The 24,449-nt window shown below is 38.6% G+C and overlaps 1 protein-coding gene across 4 annotated transcripts in view; it reads left to right on the top strand.

Annotated features, from left to right (window-relative positions):
* Positions 1-24,449, top strand: part of NELL1 (neural EGFL like 1) — a 960,090-nt gene that overhangs the window by 419,405 nt on the left and 516,236 nt on the right. The gene's annotated exons all lie outside the window — the stretch shown is intronic.

The raw sequence follows: 24,449 nt of genomic DNA on the forward strand, positions 1-24,449 counted from the left end.
TCTCTCTTACTGTGTGATATCTGTACACGCTGACTCCCCTTCCCCTTCTGCCATGAGTGGGAGCAGTCTGAGATCCTCAGCAGCTGCAGATGCCAGCCTATGCTTCTGTATAACCTGCAGAACCAAGAGCCAAATAAACCTCTTTTCTTTATAAATTACCCAGCCTCAGGTATTTCTTTATAGCAACACAATGAACTAAGACACATGTCAACCCACCTTCCAATTTTAAATATGGAAAGGGCAAATAATAGCATGCAAGGGAATAAAAGTGGTGATAAAAAGGGTCATTCATACCCAGTTGCTCTCTGTTCCTTTAAAGATGCATAAAAAGGAAAATAAATGAGCTAATTTTAAAATTCACCTGAGTAACATGACAATATTATTCTAAAGACATAGAGGAAATACATACTCTTGTAAATGATGCTTTACAGGCAACAAAAGCCAATTTAAGATGCTATCTCATTATGATAGGAAATAAAGATATATGATCACAAGGAGATACCAGAATGCTATAAAAAGCCAATAAGCCATAAAAAGTCAATAATGTGAGATGATAGTCATCTTGACTGAGAGGAAGAAACCACTGCAAAAATATTGAAAATTCAAGAGCAGAATTAGGGCCAGGAATGGTGGCTCATGCCTATAATCACAGCACTTTGGGAGGGTGAGGCAGGTGGATCACTTGAGGTCAGGAGTTTGAGACCATCCTGGCCAACATGGTGAAACCCCTGTCTCTACTAAAAATATAAAAATTACCCTGGTGTGGTGGCACGTTCCTGTAATCCCAGCTACTCAGGAGGCTGAAGCACAAGAATTGCTTGAACCTGGGAGGTGGAGGTTGCAGTGAGCCAAGATTGCATCACCGCACTGCAGCCTGGGCGACAGAGTGAAACTCTGTCTCAGGAAAAAAAAAAAAAAAGCAGAATTAAAATTCCCATACTGTAACATAGATAAATAACATATAAAATAACATGTTACAAAGTAGAACTAATGGTGGATGATTCAAAATTAAGAAGATGTCTTCTTAATTAAGACATCTTCTTAATTTTGAACTGTCCCGGAAGCAGAGGGAAAGAAAGACAAAAAAAGATGAGTCTGAAGGTAGCAGGTAAGACACAACCACAGCAGTGCTTCTCCAGTGAAACATATCAAAATACAGATTAGTAAATTGTATCATAGTATTTTATAAAGCAGAAACATACATTCATCTGTAGAGCACAAGACTCCAGGTAACAATAATAGAGTATTACACCTAATTACGTCCTTACGATTTTTTTAAAGATAAATAATTTTTTTCAAGGATACAAAATTCTGTAGAGGAGGAAATAAGAATGAAAAGTATAACCTTAAAGAAAAAATCTGGTGCATCCCAGAGCTTTCCTCTGCAAAAGAAATCAAAAGATAAAAGATAAATGCTGCGATATTTTCATGGAGAAAATTATGTAATTCAATAAATACTTATCCAGCCAAATTTTTCTTTCTATATAATGGTAATAGAAAGTGTAAGAGTTCAAAAAACACATTGAATAAGGCACTGCACATACCAGTGGGTAATTTAAAATAAAGACCCCAAGAATAATCACTTCATTAAAGACACAGAAAAGAATATCAAAGCCAGTTGCTCATAGAAGAGAATTAAAATAATTGTTTTACATAAATTAACTGCTAAGGCAGAACCCAAATCTGAAAATAATCTGTAAAATTCTGTAAAAAAATCTGTAAAAAGAAAATACAAATCTAAAGAGAAAAATGTCCCATAGGAAATAGGCGGTCATGGTGTAACCGCAAGGGAAAATGAATGCATATTAAATTTCATATTTCACATGTGAGTCTAAAGTGATATATTGCTCTACAAACTATATGTCTCTGTCTCACATACCAACATACAGAGATACACACACATATACATACATACTGCATATGTGTGTGTGTGTGTGTGTATGTATAATCTCATATATATATGAGAGAAGGTGGGGAGGAAGATAAGATTTAGGTGTTGAAAATCTTAAAAGTAAATTCTAGTAGGATTAAAGATAGATTAGTTTTCCAAATCACCACATCAGGTACAAGCAAACTAATTGTAGTCGTCTTAAAACCTATAGATTTTTTAAAAATAGCAGGGCAGCCTACAATATAGAATTGTCAAATATAAAATAAAATATTAACTATATTGTATAATTAAATATAAATGGTTTAGCTTCCCACTTATAAGGCAAAAACTGTGCATTTGTATTTTAAAAACAACATTAAGTTAAAAGACTGATAACAACAACAACAACAACAAAATCCCAGAATGGGGCAAACGTAAAGCAATTCTGAACAGAAAGAATGCAAGGGAGGTAATATTAATATCTATAAAAATAGAATTCAAGGGAAAAAACGTTAGAAGAATTGTGAATAGACAATATTGATGAAAGGTAAACATCATACAGACATCATAGATATGAATCTGTGTTTACTAATAAAACATGAAAGCACATAAAGCAAATATCTTAGACAAGCAAGGAAGATTGGCAGAAACAGACTTGCAGTGGCAGATTTTAATGCACTGTTCTCAGTTTGTAACAAGTGACAGAGAAAATAAATACAAGCCTAAGGATTAAATAATTCATAAAGGTGAATTACCACATATATCTTAAAATTTGTACCCTCTAGAGAATATTCCTATTTTTCCAGATGTTCATGAAATATTACCAACAATGATAATAGAAAACACTAGTCATGTTTGTAAATCAGGAATTATTCAGCTATACACAGTAAAACTCTGAAAGAATGACAAAAGTTTCCACAAACCAAGAAACCACAACTACTCAGAAACGAATAGTAAAGTAAATCTCCTAAATAACAAATTGTTCAAAGAAAAAATAAAACATGATTAAGAAATTATTTAGAATTACCAGAATATGTGGAAATAAACACAGCTCTATATGCCAAGCTTCTTCTACATGGCCAAAACTATATTTTGAAATAAATTCATATCTTTGCATACTTTTGTCATTCTAGGAAGTGTAGTCTATAGCACTGACTAGAACAGAAGGTAAGTTACTGGAAAAAAAGGTAAGGAAAAGTGAAAGGGGCAGTTGTCAGTTGCTAAAGTGCTGTGAATGCCACTTACAGTAGAAGGTAATAAAGTTTATTAGTGATGTGGGTGGCACTTTTTGAAAATGATTTCTGGATGAGGAGGGGAATAGAGGATTGGTAGAGAAAACGATGACCTTGGTTTTGAACATACTGATGTCTGATTCATTACTACATTAAAACAAGGTAATAATTATAATGGCAGTAAATATTTTTAAATGTCCTAGGCACTGTGCCAAGTGTTTACAAGTATTGCCTCAATGAATCCTCATTATATTCCTATACCTTTAAAGTGGGTATTTGTCTATGTCTTATTTTTTCATTTCAATTAAATGTAATAGCTTTATTTTTAAAAAGCAATGAAGCCCATCATAAAAATTTAATTTGTAAAAGAGATTATTGAATGAAATGTATTAATATATCTACCTCTTGCTATCTCAGACCCCCAACAGCCCTCTGTAGAAATAATTTTCTTGTTTTTGGATGTCCTTTTCATGATCTGGCCTGAATATATGGAAAATATGTACATATATATTTATGCATATGACCCTTTTTATTTATAAACTAGAGGCATATTATATATTGTTAAATACCTCCTTTTTCACTTAATATGTTGGATATAGTCTCATGTGAGCAACATATAGAATCATATTATATTTTTCTATGCCTATATTGTATTCTTTGTGTGACTGTGGCATGATTTACTTAAACAGACCACTATTGGTGAATGTTTTAGTTTTTTTCCAGGTTTACTTCTAAAAAGAACATTTCAATGAATAAACTTGTATCTTTCTCTTTTTGCACATGGTGCATGCATATGTTTATCTATAGAAAAAAAATCTTATAAGTGGATTACTATATCCAAGGTATGTACATTTTAAATTTTGATAGATATTTCCAACTTGCCTTCCAAAGAATTTGTAACAATTTACATTTCTAATAGCAACATATGATAGTACATCTTTCTTCACATTCTCGCCAACAAAGTAGTGTTGGATTATATGATCTTTGCCAATCTGGTATATATTACACACACACGCACACACACACACGGAGATAAAATGGTACCTTATTATTTTAACTTGTTCTTCTTTGAGCATTTTTTTTTTTTTTAAACAGGATCTTGCTCTGTCACCCAGGCTGGAGTGCAGTGGCATGATCTCAGCTCACTACAACCTCCACCTCCTGGCTCAAGTGATCCTCTCACCACAGCCTCTTGAGTAGCTGGAATCACAGGCATGTGCAACCACCACTGGCTAATTTTTGTGTTTGAATTACAGATCAGGATTTCGCCATGTTGCCCAGGCTGGTCTCAAACTCTTGGGTTCAAGCGATCCTCCTGCCTCAGCCTCTCAAAGTGCTGGGATTACAGGTGTGAGCCATCATGCCCAGCCTTGAGCACCGTTTCTTGTGCCTGGAAGTTTCTTGTATTTCTTTTCCTGTGAAGTCTGCTTTTTTACTATCTCTTTTTCTGTTAGGCTTTTAAATATGTCTTATTGATTTATATGGACTCTTTATTTGTTAAGAAAATTAGTCTTTTTTCCTCCCATAAGAATTGCCTATTTTTTATTTATCTGTTTTTTGCTTTTGGGCTTTGTCGATTTCCCTTTTTTTGGCAGAAAAATAGGTACTGTTGTTATTGCCACCATTTTAAAAATGAGAAACCAAAGCTCAGTGGCATTTGGTAACACAATGAAAGCCAAGTTTGTCTAATTCCACTGTTTACATTCTTAGCTGCTATACAATTCTGCCTCCTAATGTTTGAACATTTAAGCATTATTTTTGCCTTGAGAGAAAGCTAGCCGTCCCTTGTGGAATCTGCTTTCTCTGCAGCTCTTTCAAAGTGAGTCTGTTTATGTCAGACATACCATATACCTCATGTCCATGAGGGTAAGTGTTGTTGATGATTTTCTGTTCTTTCCTTTTTTTTTCTTTTCTTTCCTTTTGTTTCTTTTCTTGCTTTGAGACAGGGACAGGGTCACCCAGGCTGGAGTGCAGTGTCATCATTATGGCAAACAGCAGCCTTAACCTCCCAGGCTCAAATGATCCTCTCACTTTAGCCCCGCTAGTAGCTAAGATCACAAGCATATGCTACCACACCCAGATAACTTTTTAAAATTTTTTGTTAAGTTGGGATCTCACTATGTTGCCCAGGTTGATCTTCAACTCCTGGGCTCAAGCAATTCTGCCCTTGGCCTCCCAAAGTGCTGGGATTACAGGAATGAGCCAGTGCACCTGACCTCTTTATGATTTTCAATGATGGTTTTAGATCATTTTCTCTTTCTTATAAAAATCTCTTTTGTTGTTGAGATCTATACTATCTGACTACAGCACCCTATTTCTGTTCCTGCATCTGATACTATTCTACTTTATCCATGAAAATTCTGGTTCACTGTATTTCTCTTCATGCCGATTCCTCTCATTATTCTTGATTACTTAAATATCTACTTGGGTGAGACAATCCAGTGTTGATATCTCTGTTTTATGAACTTCTTAAATCCACTTGACCTTAGCTATCCAACCACTCTTTCTTATGGGTTAAACAATATTACTTCCTTGGCCATGGCCAAGATTTTGTCATCGTCAGAAATGACAACATTTCTGAAACCTTCAAACATTTCATTCTTTAAGAAGAAAGTTCTATGCCTATACTTTTCTTCCTCAACTGTTCCCATAGCAAAAATTATTTCAGCTCATTGAAACCTTTAATCTATTGTTTTTACCTTTTTCATGATTTTTATATCTTCTTATGTCTTTCCTTTGCTTCTTGGTTAAATTTCGTGGCCCATGATTTTAATCATTTTCTTGAAAATATCTCCCAATGCCCTTACCCTTCTCTTTCATATTGTACTCATCCTAGCCTTGTATTAACCCAATTTCCACCTTCTCCACATTTGTTCACAGGTAACAGAACACTAACAGAGACAGGAATGCAATCAGGTGGATTGATTGCATTTTACATTTATGATCACTTTCACTTAGGAATTAAACATGACTTAGCAATAACTCATGTTTCACTAGTAAGCTTGCTTTCTTTCTCTTAGTCCTCAAACTTTTAACCTATTCCCTTTTTAATATCACTTGCATTCTTAGTTTATGACCTTACTTCATATGTCACTGAGAAAAACAGAAATCTCCAGGATAAAACTAACTCATCTGACTCCCAGTTCCACCATATCAGTACGCAACTGCTCCTGTCTCCTCCTGAAACAGGTGCTCCTAGCTCATCAAAGGCCAGCCCTTTCCTATGCTGTGTATCCAACCTCCCCTCTGCTTTTCAGGGACCTCACACCTTTGGTTGTCACCTCTTCTTCTGTGTCATCAGTTTCACCCTCTTTCCTAATTATTTACGTCAGCATACTCTCATTATTAACTTTCATCTTACAAAATGTCCTTCTTTGTCTACATCCTCCTCCCATCCATATGCCCTTTCAAGGCAATTTCTTAGAATTGGCTCTGTAGATTGTTGTCAATTTTTTATCCACATCCACTCCATAAACTGTTCCAACCTTATCACTCTTCTCTGACTTACATGTTGACAGCTCCAGGAGACATATCACTGCTGTCACCTTATTTGATGTCTTAGTAGCATTTGACCTTAGTCAATCACCAACCCTCTTCTTGAGACACTTTCTTCTCTTTTCTGTGATAATACATTCTATTGTTTCCCTTCCCTCGCCACCTTTCTAGTTACCTTTTTTAATCATCTTTGCAGGCTCCTGTTCTACCTAAACTAAAAACATTGAAGTTTTCTAGGCTTCAAACATGGTTTCTCTTTTCCTTTTTTTCCCCTCTATAAACAAAGGTGATCATAAATCAACATCTCCAGCCCATATCTTTTATTTGAGGTTTGAATTTGTATCCAAATGCCCAATTACTATTTCAGCTCATAAAATAGTTTGTCTTAAACTCAACTTCTAACTTTCTACTCTAAATATATCTCTGGCAGTCTTTACCATTTCAGCTTATTATAGCACCGTCCCTCCAATTTGAATGCTGGAAGCATGAGAATCATTCTTGACTTTATCTAGCAAGTTTTGTCTAGTTTGTCTGGAAAATGTATCTCAAATCCACATAATTTTACCCATGTTCAAACTACTATGATCTCTTTTGTGAACTGGTTAAATAGCCTCCTTTCTGCTCTCCATATCTCTCATTTCTACTCATCCAATCTAATGCAGCCAGAGTGATCTTCATAAAAAATATAAATTAAATCATATGAGTACTAACCGTGTGTTCAGTGACTTATTTGGTTATCTCATTTATTTTTCAAATGATCTTATGAGACAGGTACTACTATAGACCTTAAAGAAGTTAAATAATTTACTCAAGGTCACTCAGATACCAGATGGGGGAAATGAGATTTAGACCCAGGCCAATTGGCTTTAGAGCCTATACTCTGAAACACTAGGCAATACTCTCTCATAAAAATGTACCATTTTCTTCCTAACAGCAACTTGAACTATTGTAGCTTAATACTTCACCTGTATTGCCTCTGGGGACCTTGAAAATTACAGCTGAATTCTTTACAATGGTGATCATTTCTTTTCCTGGCACTCAGCATCAAAGGGAGTCTTGGTTTAGGCAGCTGAATTAGGACACGCTTATTGGGGCTGCATCCTGAACTCCTGGAGGTCTCCATTCAGGTGAACAGGATTTTATACACACTATTTTATGATGCTGTTGATGGGGATGCACTATAGCAAAAAATCATTTTCTCTGAAAGTACAGATTAATTTAGAAAAGCACCAAGGTGATTCTATGGAAATAGCATATTTACATACACTTCTCAGCAACTGCAGAATACCTGCTAGTCTCTTATCATTTAATCATAGTAATCAAAGATGCAGAGAGAGACTGTGTCATTATATGACAATTTTCCCATGAAGATCTGCATAAAAACAAGCACCGTTAGTTCTTTCTCTCCAATCCATCCTCTCTATACTGTTAAATTCGTCTTTCTAAAACACAGCCCACATCCAGGAAGTTCATGGTTTAAACTTCAAAGTCTTCTCTGCCCAACAAAGGCCAGATCTTACTCTAGAATTTGAAAGCCTCTAGGATCCGGTTCCTATGCTATTTTTTTCTTAGACTTATCTCTGTCTATTCCATTTATGTACATGATACTCTCAAAAAAAAAAAAAAAAATAGTTTCCCTACACGAGCTCCATTTTCTCATTCTATGTCTTAATCTTCTTTGTTCTCTTATCTTCTTCAACTGAAATGCTTCACCCTACCCAATGCCTGCATTTAAAAATCATTATTTAAGGTGTGAAAACATATAGCATAGTGCTAGGTAGAAATTAAATTATTGTTACTATTTGCTACTCTTTATTTTTCTTATGGCATGACTTTTAGTAGAAAAGTGGCTCAGGAAATTGGATTAGTGAGAATGCAGAGTACAGTGGATACACTATGTTGGTCAGCTAGCGCCTGGGGCTTGAAGAATGAATATTCAGACAGAGGTCTCTGAATCTCCAGGATAGCCAACAGGAGTGGGCATGTGGCCAGCTCTTGGCTGAAGTAGAGAGAAAGGAGCAAGTTCATACATAAGAATTAAGTCAGTATGTGTTTTTGTGGGACCATTGGTAGGTAAAAAAACATCAAAGGTGTCAACCATGGGGGCATTGGAGGAAAATGATGAGAAGTGTGGTAGACAAAAGATAGTCTAGCAGATTGTTGGGTGTGTGTTACTCATATGGCATCAAATGGTCTGAGGTCAGAGAGTATAGGGGTATTTTGCCCAGTCAAGGACCAGTTTTCGCAAACTTTACTGCTAAATTTCCTTTTATAAGAGCCTTACAGAAGAAAAGGAGGCTTGGAGGAAAAAGTGACTTGCTCGAGGTCACATTGCTAGTTGTATTCCTTATGGTGCCAGTGTTAACAGGTTATACACTGCTACTCAGAACACTTCTTGTTGGCAGTTACAATATGAATTGTGATACGATTCAAGCCCTATCACAGGGTGAGTGGAAGGACCATTCATACAGATCTTGAATACGAAAATAACATCTAGCCTTTGCTTGTCAGCCACTGGGAAGACATTGAAGTTTAAAAACTAAACTATATCTGGGCTGTATCTTAGTTTAGAGTATATATATCTCCCTGTGAGCTTATACCTGAACTACAGAGATATTCTAAGAGTATTGAAATTATGCATCTATCATTCAACTTTAAACTTGGGTCCTATTACTGTCCCTCACTGCTTGTAGTATCATATAAATTAAAACACATTAAATACTTTTATTATTGTTTTGCCAATGACAAAATGAAAATGCACTATTTTGTTAAAAGTGTTCATTTATGTAAGTCAAACATTATTATTATTTTTGTAATCGTATTTTGGAATTTCATTACAAAAATATACAAGGAGCCATATAAAATATAAATGACTTGGCAGGGACATGATCATGATGGTGTAGGCTGCACTTGGCTCTTCCCCAGGAAGCTGTTGTGGATGACTACAATGAGCATTCTCATTGTAGTTACTGCAGGTTTGTATTGTTATTATGGTGATTTTCAGGCAGATGACATTGAAATATCTTAAGTAAGAGATGCTTTGTTTCCCTTGTTTGTCCACAATTGCAGTTTCAGCTGATAATGGTGCTGTGTCCTGAGCTTCTCCTGAACTCTGAGGTCCTGGGTATATGTGCATCAATGTTAGTGTCAAAGATAGTTTATGTATTCATCATCTCAATTTTCTAGTTTTTCTGGCTGTTTAATTGCTGTAAAATAGACCACTATGCTATTCAACCAGCAATTTCTTTATCTAATAATAGAGTGATTATAATAGCACCTACTGCATATGATTGCTGGCTAAGATAATGCGTACTTTCTAAAATTTTGTCCAATAGATGTTAACGCTTATAGTGATTGCTTGATTTTTTGATTTATGAAGTTGACTAGTGGCTCAGTAGGTCAGAGATGAGAAGTCTTGCTCCCCACATTATGATCAAGGACTTCTCTGGCCCTGGGTGAAATGGTGGTTTGCAAGCTTAACTCCAGGGGCATGCCAAGAGAATCGAGGCACCAGGAGCATTTCCATATGAGTGCCATTTGTTAGTCTGTGGTTTATCAGTAGTGGAATTGCCAATCATCTTACTGTGTTTAGTTCCCTTTGTCTTGATGGCACAACCACAGTGCCATCTACTCCCTCTCACAATACTATAGTTGGGAGAGCTTAGTGGCAAGCTGTGCATAGACCCAGACACGTTAACAATACACTATCCAGGATTTTCTTTTTTCAGTGTGCTAATGGTTAAGCGCACATCCTCCAGAATTAGACGACCTGGTATTGAATCCTAGCTTTGGCATTTATTAGCAGAGTGACCCTGGACTAGAACTTGACCACATAATATGTAGTTTCTTCAGTTATACAATGGGGGTAAGACACACTTATCTTTTATGGTATAGGAATTAAAGGTGATAATTCATACAATATATTTATAACAGTATCTAGCACCTAAAAATAAATAAATGTTAACTATTATTTCTGGCTTTATATGTTTAGTTGTTCATCTAAATGTTGAGTACCTGTAATACATTCAACATTATTCTGAGTATTGAGGGGTACAGTGAACCACACTGTCATGGAACAAGATCCATACTCTCATGGAACCCACATGCTACTGGAAGAAATAGGTGACAAATAAAAAGCGAATAAATGAACTCCATACTTTCAGGATGATGTAAAAGATAGAGGTGACTTTTGAGTTGAGACACAAAAGGGACTAGCTTTGGTCAAATGTTATTTTAGGCTGGGCACAGTGTCTCACATCTATAATACCAGTACTTTGGGAGGCTAAGTTGGGAGGATCACTTGAGGCCCCAAGTTTAAGATCAGCCTGAGCAACTAGTGAGGCCCCACCTATACAGAAAAATTTTAAAAAATTAGCCAGTTGTGGTGGCCCATATTTGTAGTCTCAGATACTCAGAAGGCTGAGGTAGGAAGATCACTTGAGCCCAGGAATTCAATGTTACAGTGAACCATGATCACACCACTGCACTGCAGCCTGGGTGAGACTTTGTCTGTTTAAAAAAAAAAGATTTTTCTAGTCAGGGGGCAACAACAAATGCCCCAATGCCATGAGGAGCTTGAAACATTCAAAGAACAGATAGAAATTTGGCATTGTTAGTAGAATAGGGGACAGGCAAGGTGATAGGAAAGATGAGACAGGTCATACAAGAACCAGAAGAAAAAAATGAATTTTATTCTAAATGTAATGGGAAAGCAAAGGAGGGTTTTAAGGAAGAGAGGGATATGACCTGATTTATGTTTTCTACAAAAGTAGCTCAGGCTGTGGGAAGAATGAACTTTGAGGAATGGGTTGAAGCGGGAACACCATCAAACTGTTGCAGTTTGTGTTTTCATACCCGTAAGCTTCTGAAGGGCTCGTCTCTCCATTCTCCATTTTTCAAAATGCAATAGGCACTTAGTAAATGCCTATTGGATGAATAAATAAATTGAATGAATCAGGAAACTCTGTAAATTCCATGTATGACAGGTACTGTGCCCTCATCCCTTGTAGGCAGGGGCTGTGTCATACCCTAACACCTGACCAGATCTGTTTTGTTCTCAGTAATTGGAGTGAAGACTCCTAAGGAAAGAAAAATTGCAAATGTTTTGGAAAGAAAGGAAAGAGTATCCTGTATCTTTATTTTTTCAGCCTCTCGATTTTCAGGCATTGAACCTAGTGACATTAAACAAAGTTTTTACTTTCTATTTGGGCACATGAACTATTTTAGAATAAGAAGATTTTGTTTTTGCAGGATACTAAAAGCACTAGTACTTTCATTTACTAAATGTTACCTTTACTTGTGGGGTAGGTAGTATTGGCAGAAGTCTTTTCAGGTCATCAGTATAGCAGCTAAAAGATAAAATTTGGCTGAGTCTGAGACTGGAATCTTCACCCACCACCAGCAACTATCACCTATTGGCTTCTGTTGTTGGATTAATTTAAACAGAAAACTTGATGTACCCAGTTATACGTGGGAACTTCTTACTTCATCATTGTTGATCCTAGAAGCTTTCATTTCCTTTCATAATAATTCATTAATCCTTTATCAACTTTTACCCTAAAAGAGGTTCTAACTGAAGATAAAACTCAGTGTAACTTTCAGATAAAGAGCTTCTGATTTGAAAGACAGATAGAAAAAATCTTGAATAGAAGAGAAAAAAGAATAAATAACAAGTAGACTACTGAGTCTTAATGGAATTTTTTTTTTTTTTTGAGATGGAGTCTTCCTCTGTTGCCCAGGCTGGAGTGCAGTGGAGCGATCTTGGCTTACTGTAACCTCCCCCTCCCTGGTTCAAGTGATTCTCCTGCCTCAGCCTCTGGAGTAGCTGGGACTACAGGCGCGTGCCACCACGCCAGGCTAATTTTTTGTATTTTTTAGTAGAGACAGGGTTTCACCGTGTTAGCCAGGATGGTCTTGATCTCCTGACTTCGTGATCCACCCGCCTTGGCCTCCCAAAGTGCTAGGATTACAAGCGTGAGCCACCGTGCCCGGCCCAATGGAATGGTTTTAACTACATATAAAACTTAACTTTGACGTTGGAGATAGCAGAATGAAAATGTTCCTTTTATTTCGTTGCCAAGAGCAAAACAATTAGGATCAAAATTTTCATCAAACTTCAAGAGAAGAACAAGATAGGAAGGGGAAATTTTATGTTCATATCCTGAAACTTTTTAAGACAATCTTTTTGTTTGAGTCACCTTAGGTTTTGACTACGGCATTTAATGCTGGTGTGATCTGAAAAGAAAAAGAAAGAAAATATTTTGCTAGTTACTAGTGTTACAAATTATAGCAGAATGCCAAAATTTATGGAAAGAGATCTTTATTCTCTATTTTTCCATTGTCATACTGACAAATGTTATTATGTGAATGAGAAATTATTATTTTAAGGCCAGTAAGAACTTCTTTGCTTTGCTGTAATATAATTTATGAATATTCTGAACCTGATGTCCTGGGAAGTTGTTTGGGCCATAAGATGCTTTAAACACCAGGGTCAGCTGAAATGCAGCAGGAAGGAGGGAGTATGAGATGTCGAGTCCAGGCAAATTGTTTTCCTTTAGATTAGGGGTCAGCAAATTATGGCCCATGCACCAAACCTGGCCTGCTGACTGTTTTTTAAAAAATTGATACATATTAGTTATATAGCTGATTGTTTTTGTAAATCAGGTTTGATTGGAACATAGCCACACTTACTTGCTTGTGCATTACCTATGGCTGCTTTTATGCTACAGTGGCATAATCGGGCAGTTGTGTCAGAGACATGTTCCAGAAAGGCTATTACTATCTGGCCCTTTATAAGAAAACTGCTAATCCCTGTCATAGTGCAGATTTTACAATTTGCCATCCCTAATTCCCCAAAGCAAATTGTCTATCAGTCTTCTATGATGACAGCTTGTTTTCTGTGAGTCCCAGTGACTCTGTGTGTGTGTGTGTGTGTGTGTGTGTGTGTGTGTGTGTGTATCACTGAATAAATTTTGTAGCTTCAATAAAGGCTATTGTTCTAGATTTTATGTACCTGGCCATAGGGGTTTATAGATCACCATGACCATACCCTCAGGGACATAGAGAATGTGCTTCAAAAGATACATAGCAGCAGTTTGGACAAAATAATAATCTTGATAGAAGTAAACTGATGTTGACAGAGTGCCTCTGTATTGCTGGATCTGTGTTTCACAATGGTTTTTTTCTTATTATCGTAATTACTATACGAAGTACAGTTAGGGTTTCACATAAGGAACATAAGGAACTGAGGCTCTGAGAAGTTATTTTCTTCAAACAACAAATCTAGTGAGTCCAGACTCAAACCTGCCCTTGGCTCCAAAACCCATATATGTCCTTTCTATCACCACATTTGGGTTCTTCCTGGATAAATTATACACATAAGTCAGACAACTTCAACAGATTTGTATTGATAGCAACAAATCATTTTTTCTTACCTTTACACACCATCTTATACTGCGTGTAGTATTATGCTGCATGTATAGGTCAAGTACAATTTGTTTTAGCTGTGAAGTGAGAGAGTATTAGTTTCTTACCACGGACTGCTATTCATAGCTCACGTCTAATTTTTTTAAAGTGTATCTTCAAAATGGTTATAGAGGGCAATGTTCATACTCCTTGGGAGATTTGAAACATTTTTTAGGTAGAGTGAGATGTCCCCCATCAGAATTTTCATCAGCATTTAATTTTTCAACAAGGTACAAAGTCCTTCAAAATGCCACAGCTAAAGGTTGTTGGGGTCATGGGGAATTTGAGATCAATTATATGGGTAGCCTGCTACAATTTATCATTTGAAGATAGCATCTATGTGAATTTAAAGAGAGGCTAGTCAATATCACAGCACAGAGATAGGACACAGCCAGTATAAGAGTATTAGACATAAAAAAGAGAGAAGCGAAGCCTCCCTACTATGACCCCTTGTGAATGGGGGATGGGACATAGATAAAATTGCTGAGAGCTATTTTAACATAATTGCTTGGAGTAAAGCAAGGCTAAGGCAAGAATTACTTATTTTGCAGTATAATAATTCAGTGCCTGTCCTGAGCCAATAGAGGAATCAGGTGTAATGGCTTACAAAAGTAAATCATGTAGTAGCCAAATGGAAGTCGGTTTAATTACATTAATTTGCCTCATTTTTCATTCTCCAAGGTGAGTGAAAAGCTTTTATGAAAACTAACCAAAGTGCTGATCCCTTGAAATTCATCCAAACATTTAAATAATATTACATAAAATTATCAATTAGATTAGAGGGAAAAATAATTGTGGATGAATGTCTTCTCCCCTGTGGTGCATGTCTTCTCTCTTTTAATGGCTTCTTATGGACAGCAATGGTGGAATATATATAATGTAATAAACCCCTCAATAGGATGCATATTTGTACAGCTGACTATATAAATTTTGTCAGAAACAAATCAAAGACCAAGACGAAATTAACAAAGGCTGTTTATTCATAAACTCATGGCAAGTTAATCCATCTGCCGTTATTTGTTTCTGCAAGCTGCAAAGGTCTCAGAAAGGAGAATAAGTTTTATAGAATTAAAAGAGGAAAGACTGAGGCAGTCTCTGATTGGCAATCATTCTATAGGGTGCGATTTTAGGAAGCAGAGGAGACTTTCTGATTCATCTTTAGGACCATTGGTAGTCCTTGGTTGATGGCTAGGGAGCAAGCTAGCCATTTAGGGGTATTTCAAAAGAGGAAGGACTGTTTAATCTTAAGGATGGAGGGCTTTCTGTGGTTGGCCATTTCCTGGAACAAGTGGGGGCCAACGAGGTGCTTTTTTTGTGGTCAGGCTTTCATGTGGTCCTTATTTGAAAGTGAGGGTCTGCCATGGCAGGCGGTTTCTCAGTGATTTCTTACTAGCTATAGTAGAGGAGAGAGGCAGGGCTTCCCATGGACCATGGTGTATTTGTGAACTATCTTCATCTCTTATTGGAATTTAGTTTCCATTTTGCTACTTCCTGTGGTTTGAGATGTACAATAATACAGAAAATAAATAGAGTCCACAAAGAAGAGGAATGGCCAAAGAATGGGTGTTAAATGGCCCAGAAACATTGATCTCAGTTGGGTTTATAAAGGCTAGTTCATCTTTCCAGTATTCAACGACATCGTTTGTTGTTGTTGATGGCAAGGGTGTTAGCCACAAAATTATGGTTAACACTCCTCTCTAGGAGGGTAAGCAAAATATAGTACAGCCATGATGTGGATCATAAATAATAGAAAAAGGCATTGGGGTTCTCCCTATTTGCTTGTTCGGTGTTTATTTCTCTAGTTCTAACAGAGGTATTTTGGCTCTATTAAAAACAGCATTTATGTTCATCATGTGGCAATGTATTTCTGACAAGCAGCAGTGAACTTGGAGTCAGAGAGTTTGAGATTTGGGCTCAGCTCTGTCACTTTACAGTTGTGTGACCTTGAACTCATGGAAAGACCTGGTATATTGAGCAAGATAAATTAGGAGGGAAGAGAACAATGCCATAAATGCAGAGAGGTCTGCTTAAACTTTGGCTCTCTTGATCTGGTTACTTTTCACTTATTTTTATGTGGATCTTAACAAATGCCTTTATGAGTGAGACTAATGGGGAATTCTTTCTGTTAGGTGAGATTTGAGTTGAGGCAAAACCTCCAGCTCCTTGGGAAGCAAATGAGAGCTTTACCCAGATATAGGACATATATGATTTTTCTTAATCAACTGTCCTATTATTAGATATAATCTCTTTGTGAATATCATATAATTGAAAGAGCCTGGAGCGTCAAAACAAAATAGACTTGGATTTCAACCCTGGCTCTGCCATGTGCTAAGCATAAGCGCCTAGGAAACTTAACTTTTCAAACCTTAGTTTCCTTTTCTGGAAGATGAAAAATGCCTTGCAGAATCATGTAGATTAAAGAAAATGAATACACATTTTCTGGCACATAATAGGTGTTCAATAAACTGTAGCTATTTTTATATGACATAGATTTTGTCTCAGACAACATCAGTAGGGCCATTTTTGGCTCGATAGCTCCTCATTGATAAATATCCCCTTCTCTGAAGATCTTTTCTGGAGCTGGGAAATACATAACATTACCTGGTAGATTTTACCCCCTCTATTTAAACAGCTTAGATAAAGACTTCAGAACATTTTTTGAGCATTATAAAGAATGCCGCGAGGAATCTCCAGCTTGTTAAAAACTGGCCTTTATATAACTCTGGGTTAAATAACTCAGTTGTGTGAGAACAGGAACTCAGCAAATAAAGTTATTTCTAAGCTGATAGCAAATGCATGGAAACATGGATAAAAATGAGTGATAATCAATGAAAATTCATTTTCAATTTTAGAGGGCAAATATTTTTAAATTTTTAATGCATTTTCGACTAACAGACTAGGCAAATAGGGAAAATGATCATTCTAGGGTCTACTCTTATCTGACCATGCTTCTAATTTTGATTTTGATTTTGATTTTTAATATATAACATATTCACCATAGTCTTATCTATTGCTGTGTTTATTGTTTATCCAGCTATCCATCCATTCATCCAATTGTTTGTCCTTAGTCATTTGTTTTTAAATGTTATTCAGCCCATATTTGATATTAGATTCCATGTGTCCTGAGGTTTAAAGATACAGAAATGTAGGACATCCCCTGTGTTTTTAAACAATTCAGGCCATTGAGGTAGATGCATGCACAGACAGTGACAATATAATTGAACTTTACAGAATTTAACTTCATAAAAACTGAGAAGAGATGGTGATTCTTCTCTCATGGCAGGCCCTAAGTCAAGGATGTGTACAAGGTACCATAGGGGGCCTAGTGGAAGGATGGAGGATGGGAAGGCAGAACTTTTTCATATTGCCTCAGATCCTCTCCTGGGTCTCCTGTGGCCATACAGCCATGTCTATTACTATATTAGTTTGTTTTCATGCTGCTGATAAAGACATACCAGAGACTGGGCAGTTTACAAAAGAAAGAAGTTTAATTGGAATCACAGTTCCATGTGGCTGGGGAAGCCTCACAATCATGGTGGAAGACAATGAGGAGCAAGTCACGTCTTAAATGGATGGCAGCAGTCAAAAAGAGCCTGTGCAGTGGATCTCATCTTTTTAAAACCATCAGATCTCATGAGACTTATTCACTATAATGAGAACTGCATGGGAAAGACTTGCCCCCGTGATTCAGTTACCTCCCACTGGGTCCCTCACACAGCACATGGGAATTCAAGATGAGATTTGGGTGAGGAAACAGCCAAATCATATCATTCCACCCCTGTATCCTCCCAGATCCCATGTCCTTATATTTCAAAACCAATCATGCCTTCCCAACAGTCCCCCAAAGCCTTAACTCATTTTAGCATTAACTCAAAAGTCCACAGTCCAAAGTCTCATCCAAGACAAGGCAAGTCCTTCTACTGATGAGTCTGTAAAATCAAAAGCAGGTTAGTTACTTCCTAGATTCAATGGGGGTACAGGCATTGGGCAAATACAGCCACTCCAAATGGGAGAAATTGGCCAAAGCAAAGGGGCTACAGGCCCCATGGAAGTCCGAAATTCCGCAGGGCAGTAAAATCTTAAAATTCCAAAGTGATTTCCTTGGACTCCATGTCTCACATCCAGGTCATGCAGATGAAAGAGGTGGGTTCCCATGGTCTTGAGTAGCTCTGACCCTGTGACTTTGCAGGGTACAGCCTTCTTCCAGGCTGCTTTCACAGGCTGGCGTTGAGTGTCTGCATCTTTTCCAGGCACATAGTGCAAGCTGTTGGTGGATCTACCATTCTGGAGTCTGGAGGACGGTGTGACCCTCTTCTCACAGCCCCACTAGGCGATACCCCAGTAGTATCTCTGTGTGGGGGCTCCAGTCTCATATTTCTCTCCCACACTACCCTAGCAGAGGTTCTCCATGAGTGTCCTTCCCTTGCAGCAAACTTCTGCATGGACATCCAGGCGTTTCCATACTTCTTCTGAAATCTAGGTGGAGTTTCCCAAACCTCAGTTCTTGAAAGCTTAACACCACATGGAAGCTGTCAAGGCTTGGAGCTTGCAGCTTCTGAAACCATGACCTGAACTCTATGTTGGCTCCTTTCAACCATAGCTGAAGAAGGCTGGGACACAGGTCACCAAGTCCCTAGACTGCACATAGCATGAAAGCCCTGGGCCTGGCCCATTAAACCATTTTCTTCTAGACCTCTGGGCCTGTGATGGGAGAGGTTGCTGTGAAGACTTCTGACAGGCCCTGGAGACATTTTCCCCATTGTCATGGGGATTAACATTTGGCTCCTCATTACTTGTACAAATTTCTGCAGCTGGCTTGAACTTCTCTTCAGAAAATGGGTTTTTCTTTTCTATCACATTTTCAGGCTGCAAATTTTCTGAACTTTTATGCTCTGCTTCCCTTATAAAACTGAATGCCTTTAGCAGCAGCCAAGTCACCTTGTGAATGCTTTGCTGCTTAAAAATTTCTTCTGCTGGATACCCTAAATCATCTCTGTTGAGTTCAAAGTTCCACACATCTCTAGGGCAGGGGCAAAATGCTGCCAATCTCTTTGCTAAAACATAACAAGAGTCACCTTTGCTCCAGTTCCTAACAAGTTCCTCATCTCCATCTGAGACCACCTCAGCCTGGACCTTAATATCCATATCGCTATCAGGCTTTTCGTCAAAGCCATTCAACAAGTCCCTAGGAAGTTCTGAACTTTCCCACATTTTCCTGTCTTCTTCTAAGCCCCCCGGATTGTTCCAACCTCTGCCTGTAACTCAGTTCCAAAGTTGCTTCCACATTTTTGGGTATCTTTTCAGCAGCACCCCACTCTACTGGTACTGATTTACTATATTAGTTTGTTTTCATGCTGCTGATAAAGACATACCCAAGAATGGGCAATTTACAAAAGAAAGAGGTTTAATTTGACTTACAGTTCCACATGGCTGGGGAGACCTCACAGCCATGGCAGAAGGCAATGTTGCCCAGGCTGGAGTGCAATGGCACAGTCTCAGCTCACTACAACCTCCACCTCCTGGGTTCAAGTGATTCTCCTACCTCAGCCTCCCAAGTAGCTGGGATTACAGGCATGCACTACCATGCCCAACTACTTTTGTATTTTTAGTGGAGATGGGGTTTCAGCATGTTAGTCAGGCTGGTCTTGAACTCCTGACCTCAGGTAATTCACCTGCCTCGGCCTTCCAAAGTGCTGGGATTATAGGCATGAGCCACTGTGTCCAGCCAGTCACATCTTACATGGAAGGCAGCAGGCAAAGAGAGAGGTTGCGTAGGGGAACTCCTCTTTAAAACCATCAGATCTCATGAGACTTATTCGCTGTCATGAGAACAGCAAGGGAAAGACTTGCCCCCATGATTCAATTACCTCCCAACCGTCCCTCCTACAAAATGTGAGAATTGAGGATGCAATTCAGGTGGGGACAGAGCCAAATCATATCAGTTGCCTTTGCCCACTACCCAGATCACCAGGCCTTTTTATGACTTATCCTTTTCTAGCGCCAATGCCCAGTTCTATTTTTGTGTGTCCTGGGAGCTGATTCTTCTCTCTGCGTGTTTTTTTCCCAGCCACCGCATTGTGTTCTTTGGAAACCGTATTGCATTGTAAAAAAATGTCCCTTACATCCTCATTGAACTCTTCACAGAATGTCCCTCTGTCTCTCAGCCTTTTTGAATTTCTCTGGGGATACAATTCTCCTGCAGCTCTTTGAGTAGAGGTTATATTTTCTCCCAGAAGCAGCATCAACTTTTCCAAAGACAGCTTTGCTGCATCTAGAGTAATTTCTTCCTTCTTCATACAAAACCCTTTCTCTTTTGAAGCCCCAGCCATCTGCTTATAACACCTGTTATCCCTTCTAGTTGCTGTCAGTGACAAATCTCCTGGCCACTCCCCCTCATTTGTTGAGGTCTTTGGCACCTACCTGCTCAGACTTTATCTCCATGATAAACTGTACCATCATTCTAGGCAGAAGTCCAGCCTTGAAGATTTCTATTTTGGGGACTACAATCATCTTCACTCCATACCACTTCCATATGCTTTTTTGTTAGTTTTTTCTCTTTTTTGATACAGGATCTCACTCTGTCACCCATTGGCACAATCACGGCTCACTGTAGCCTTGACCTCCTGTAAGTGATTCTCCCACCTCAGCCTCCTGGGTAGCTGGGACTACAGGCACATACCACCACACCTGGCTAATTTTTTGTATTAATATTATTATTATTATTTGTAGAGATGGGGTTTTGCCATGTTGTCCTGGCTGGTCTTCAACTCCTGGGCTTAAGTAAGCCTCCTGCCTTGGCCTCCCAAAGTGCTGGGATTACAGGCATGAGCCACCACCCCGGCTTCCTAATGCTCTTGACCTTGCCGTTGATTAACTACTCTAATCCTAAGATCATAAACTCAGACTAACCTCCAGGTAGAATCTTTCAGCCCAAAGTTTTTGCACATTCTCACTCCACTCATCAACTCGCTGCAGATTTCTATGTTCATTCTACTTGTGCTATTCTTAACGTAGTCACCAATGCTCTGCTGACTGTCAGATTTACCCTTTATCCTGCTTTCAAAATGATATTGTTGGATATAAAATGCTCCAAGAATAAATGCTTGGTGCTGTGAAGTAAAACCAGCACTTGGGCAAAAGTTTAATTCTCTCAGCAAGGCAATTTACTTCTGCAGAAGGGTGCCACTCACACCAATCAAGATAGCAAGAGCACAGAGAAAAAAGGAGACCAGGGGCTTTTTATATCCTGAACGCAATCCTTATCTCTGTGTCCCTCCCTATGGGCTGGGGTTGGACTGTACAAGCTGAGCTGACCCAATTGGCTACTTGTACATCTTTTCCTAAATATAGTGGGGGAGGGGGACGTGAGGTACAGAGGTGGAGTGTGTGAGAGGTGCAGTTTTGGGGGAACAATGGGTACAAGTAGCCAAGGGAACAGATGTGAGTTATTGATTAGAGCTGATGGGAAGCGGGGTAGGCTATTTACAGCAACTAGGGGCAAGGAAGAATAAGAAAGTTGAGTTTGAGAACAAAGGCTAAGGAAGTTAACAGGCTAAATCCTTTGAAGAGAAACTCAGAAAGGTTTATTTTATCTTACAGTGTGTTAAAAATGCATGAGTTATGTCATTTCCTAGCTTAAAAACTTAAATAATTGTATATTAGTGTATTCATTCAGAGACACACAACAATGAACTAAGCAGTCAAAAAACACTGCTCTCAAATGCACATATCTCATTTGTGTTTTTTAAGAAAGAGAGAAAAAAAATTTAAAAATCTCCCTCCCAACCCCCCCCCCCCAAAAAAAAAAACAAACAAAAATGCTGCCCTGATCGGCTTGTATTTTCAAGCAGAGCATATATCCCCATTGTCCTCAGGATGAAGTTTACACTCCTAAGCATGACATTCAAGGTCTGCCTGGATCTGACCTTCCTTATGCCACAACTAAGTTCTGGTTCCTAACACCAGCTTTCAGTTCTGTGAAGTCACATTCATGGATGGGGCTCCTTCATGTCCTGTTGTCTTTTCTATGGTAATAATTTTTCCAGGTATTCTTTTCTTTTCCATTTCTTACCTTCTCCTTTATCCATCTTTTATGACATCTTGTGTCATGACCTTTTCTAGATAGGATTACTTATCACCTTCTTATGACAGTTCCATGCATATTTCCTACATGTCAGTGTCCTTTATTTTTACCTCTGTCTCTTCTTATTAATGATGAAAGGCATGGCCAAGCCTGCCTAATCTCTGTAACCTCACTGCCCAGCATAGCTCCTGGGCAGCTGAGCTCCTAAGAGCAGGTGAACATCTAAGGGCTCATATAGGACTCGGGTAAACCCTCTTACCCTCAGAAACTCATAGTGAAAACATCTACCTGGCTCTGTCCTACACGACCCAAAACAGTAGAGCAGTATTTGGAAAGACCAATGGAAATTTCCAGTGGGAGTTTTTAGAGAGGCCTGGTGGTACCACTTTGTTGAAGGCCTTCATGTTGAAGCAGGTGCTCCAGGGTCGCAGGTGTGTGGGGAAGAAGAAGCTGTCATTGATTGAACTCTGGCCCATTTCTTTACTCCAGGTTTTTTTCCCCAGTAAAACCTTTTAGATCAGCATTTGATAATCAATATCCCCTAATTCCATCGCTACCCTCTACCCTTCTGTCTCTGTCTCTCTGTCTCTGTCTCTCTCTCTCTCTCATGTATGTGTGTGTTTGTGTATTCTAAAATTCTAAAATTTGTAACTCTCAGGCATGTCTCTGAATTAGACATCAACATATGTCTAAAAGGAGTGATCTCAGCATTTTTTAACCTACAGAAAATTATTATTATATCTTGGATATTTTAAATTTATTTTTCCAAAAACTCATTCCTTTACCTAATGTAGGATGACCAATTCATCTTTGTTATCAGCCTTTTATTTATTCAAGTTTCTTTTATTTTGATACTCCTAAAGAAGGTTTCCACTCAAAAGGCATACATTCGAGTTTTTTTTAAACTTAGGAGTTTTAATTTCTTTCACAATTTATTGGAAAAAGACATTAAACAACACATACACACACACACACACACACACACAGAGAGAGAGAGAGAGAGAGAGAGAGAGAGAGAGATCAGCTGTCATCCCATGGCATAGTCCGAGGAATAGCAGCTGGGCTCAGGCAGGGAAAAGGAAAAGCCAGTTTGCCTGAGCAGGAGGCAGCAGCCCTGGGGTTGTCAGCAGGGAGCAGTGGGGCATGGAGGAAGAGAATGCCTCTCTCATCTCATCTTGTGAAGGGACAGTCAAGGGGCATTGGCTGGCTCAGTGGATGAGTCAGGGTAATCACTGATGGGCAGCAACACCAACTTGAGGAGATGTTGGCTTTCGCTTAGGTCCCCAAGGCTGGCTAGCAAAGCCCAGCAACCTGTCAAGAATGGCTGCCTTTGAACCAAAAAAATGAGAGGCAGCAGCTTGAGACATGTATTGAGGCCTAAGACACTGTGCAAGGTATATTATGTGCACCAGCTCACTGGATCTTCACAACAACCCTGTGTTCCTCAGATGTGGAAACCCAGGTTCAGAAATCTTAGGGAACTTTCCCACAGTAACATTAATAGGTAGAAAATCTGGCTTTTGAACTATTTGTCACATTTTTTTCTTTCCAGCTCTGTGACATTCAGCTACTCAGGGGCATGCCTGTTTTCTTGTCCTCTGAGTGAAAAGAAATACAGGCCTGGAATTGGTACCCTTTTTATTTTTCAACAGCTTTACTGAGATATAATTCACATACTAGGCAATTTACTCATTTAAAGGGTACAAATCAATGGGGCTTCAGTATATTACAGTATTTTACAAATTGTTCTAAAATGTATAGAACATAAAATTTGCCATTTTAGCTGGTTGTTTTGTTTGTTTGTTTGTTTGTTTTTTGAGACACAGAGTCTTGCTCTGTTGCCCAGGCTGGAGTACAGTGTCACAATCTTGGCTCACTGCAACCTCCACTTCCCAGGTTCAATCAATTCTCATGCATCAGCCTCCTGAGTAGCTGGGATTAGAGGCATGCACCGCCACACCTGGATAATTTTTTGTATTTTTAGTAGAGACAGGGTTTCGCCACGTTGCCCAGGCTGGTCTCTAATTCCTGAGCTCAGGCAATGCTCCCGCCTAGGCTTCCCAAAGTGCTAGGATTACAGGCATGAGCCACTGTGCTTGGCCTCCATTTTAGCCATTTTAAGTGTACAATTCAGTGGCATTAATTACATTCACAATGTTGTGCAACAATCATTGCTATTTTCAAAGCTTTTTCATCACCGGATACAGAAACTCTGTGCTCATTAAGCATCGACTGTCCAATCTTTTCTCCCTTCAACTCTTGGAATCTCCCAGCCCCTGGAAACCTCAACTTTGTGGTGGAGCCA

The sequence above is a fragment of the Papio anubis genome, chromosome 12 (genome assembly GCF_008728515.1).
Source record: "Papio anubis isolate 15944 chromosome 12, Panubis1.0, whole genome shotgun sequence".
In the NCBI taxonomy this organism is placed as follows: Eukaryota; Metazoa; Chordata; class Mammalia; order Primates; family Cercopithecidae; genus Papio; species Papio anubis.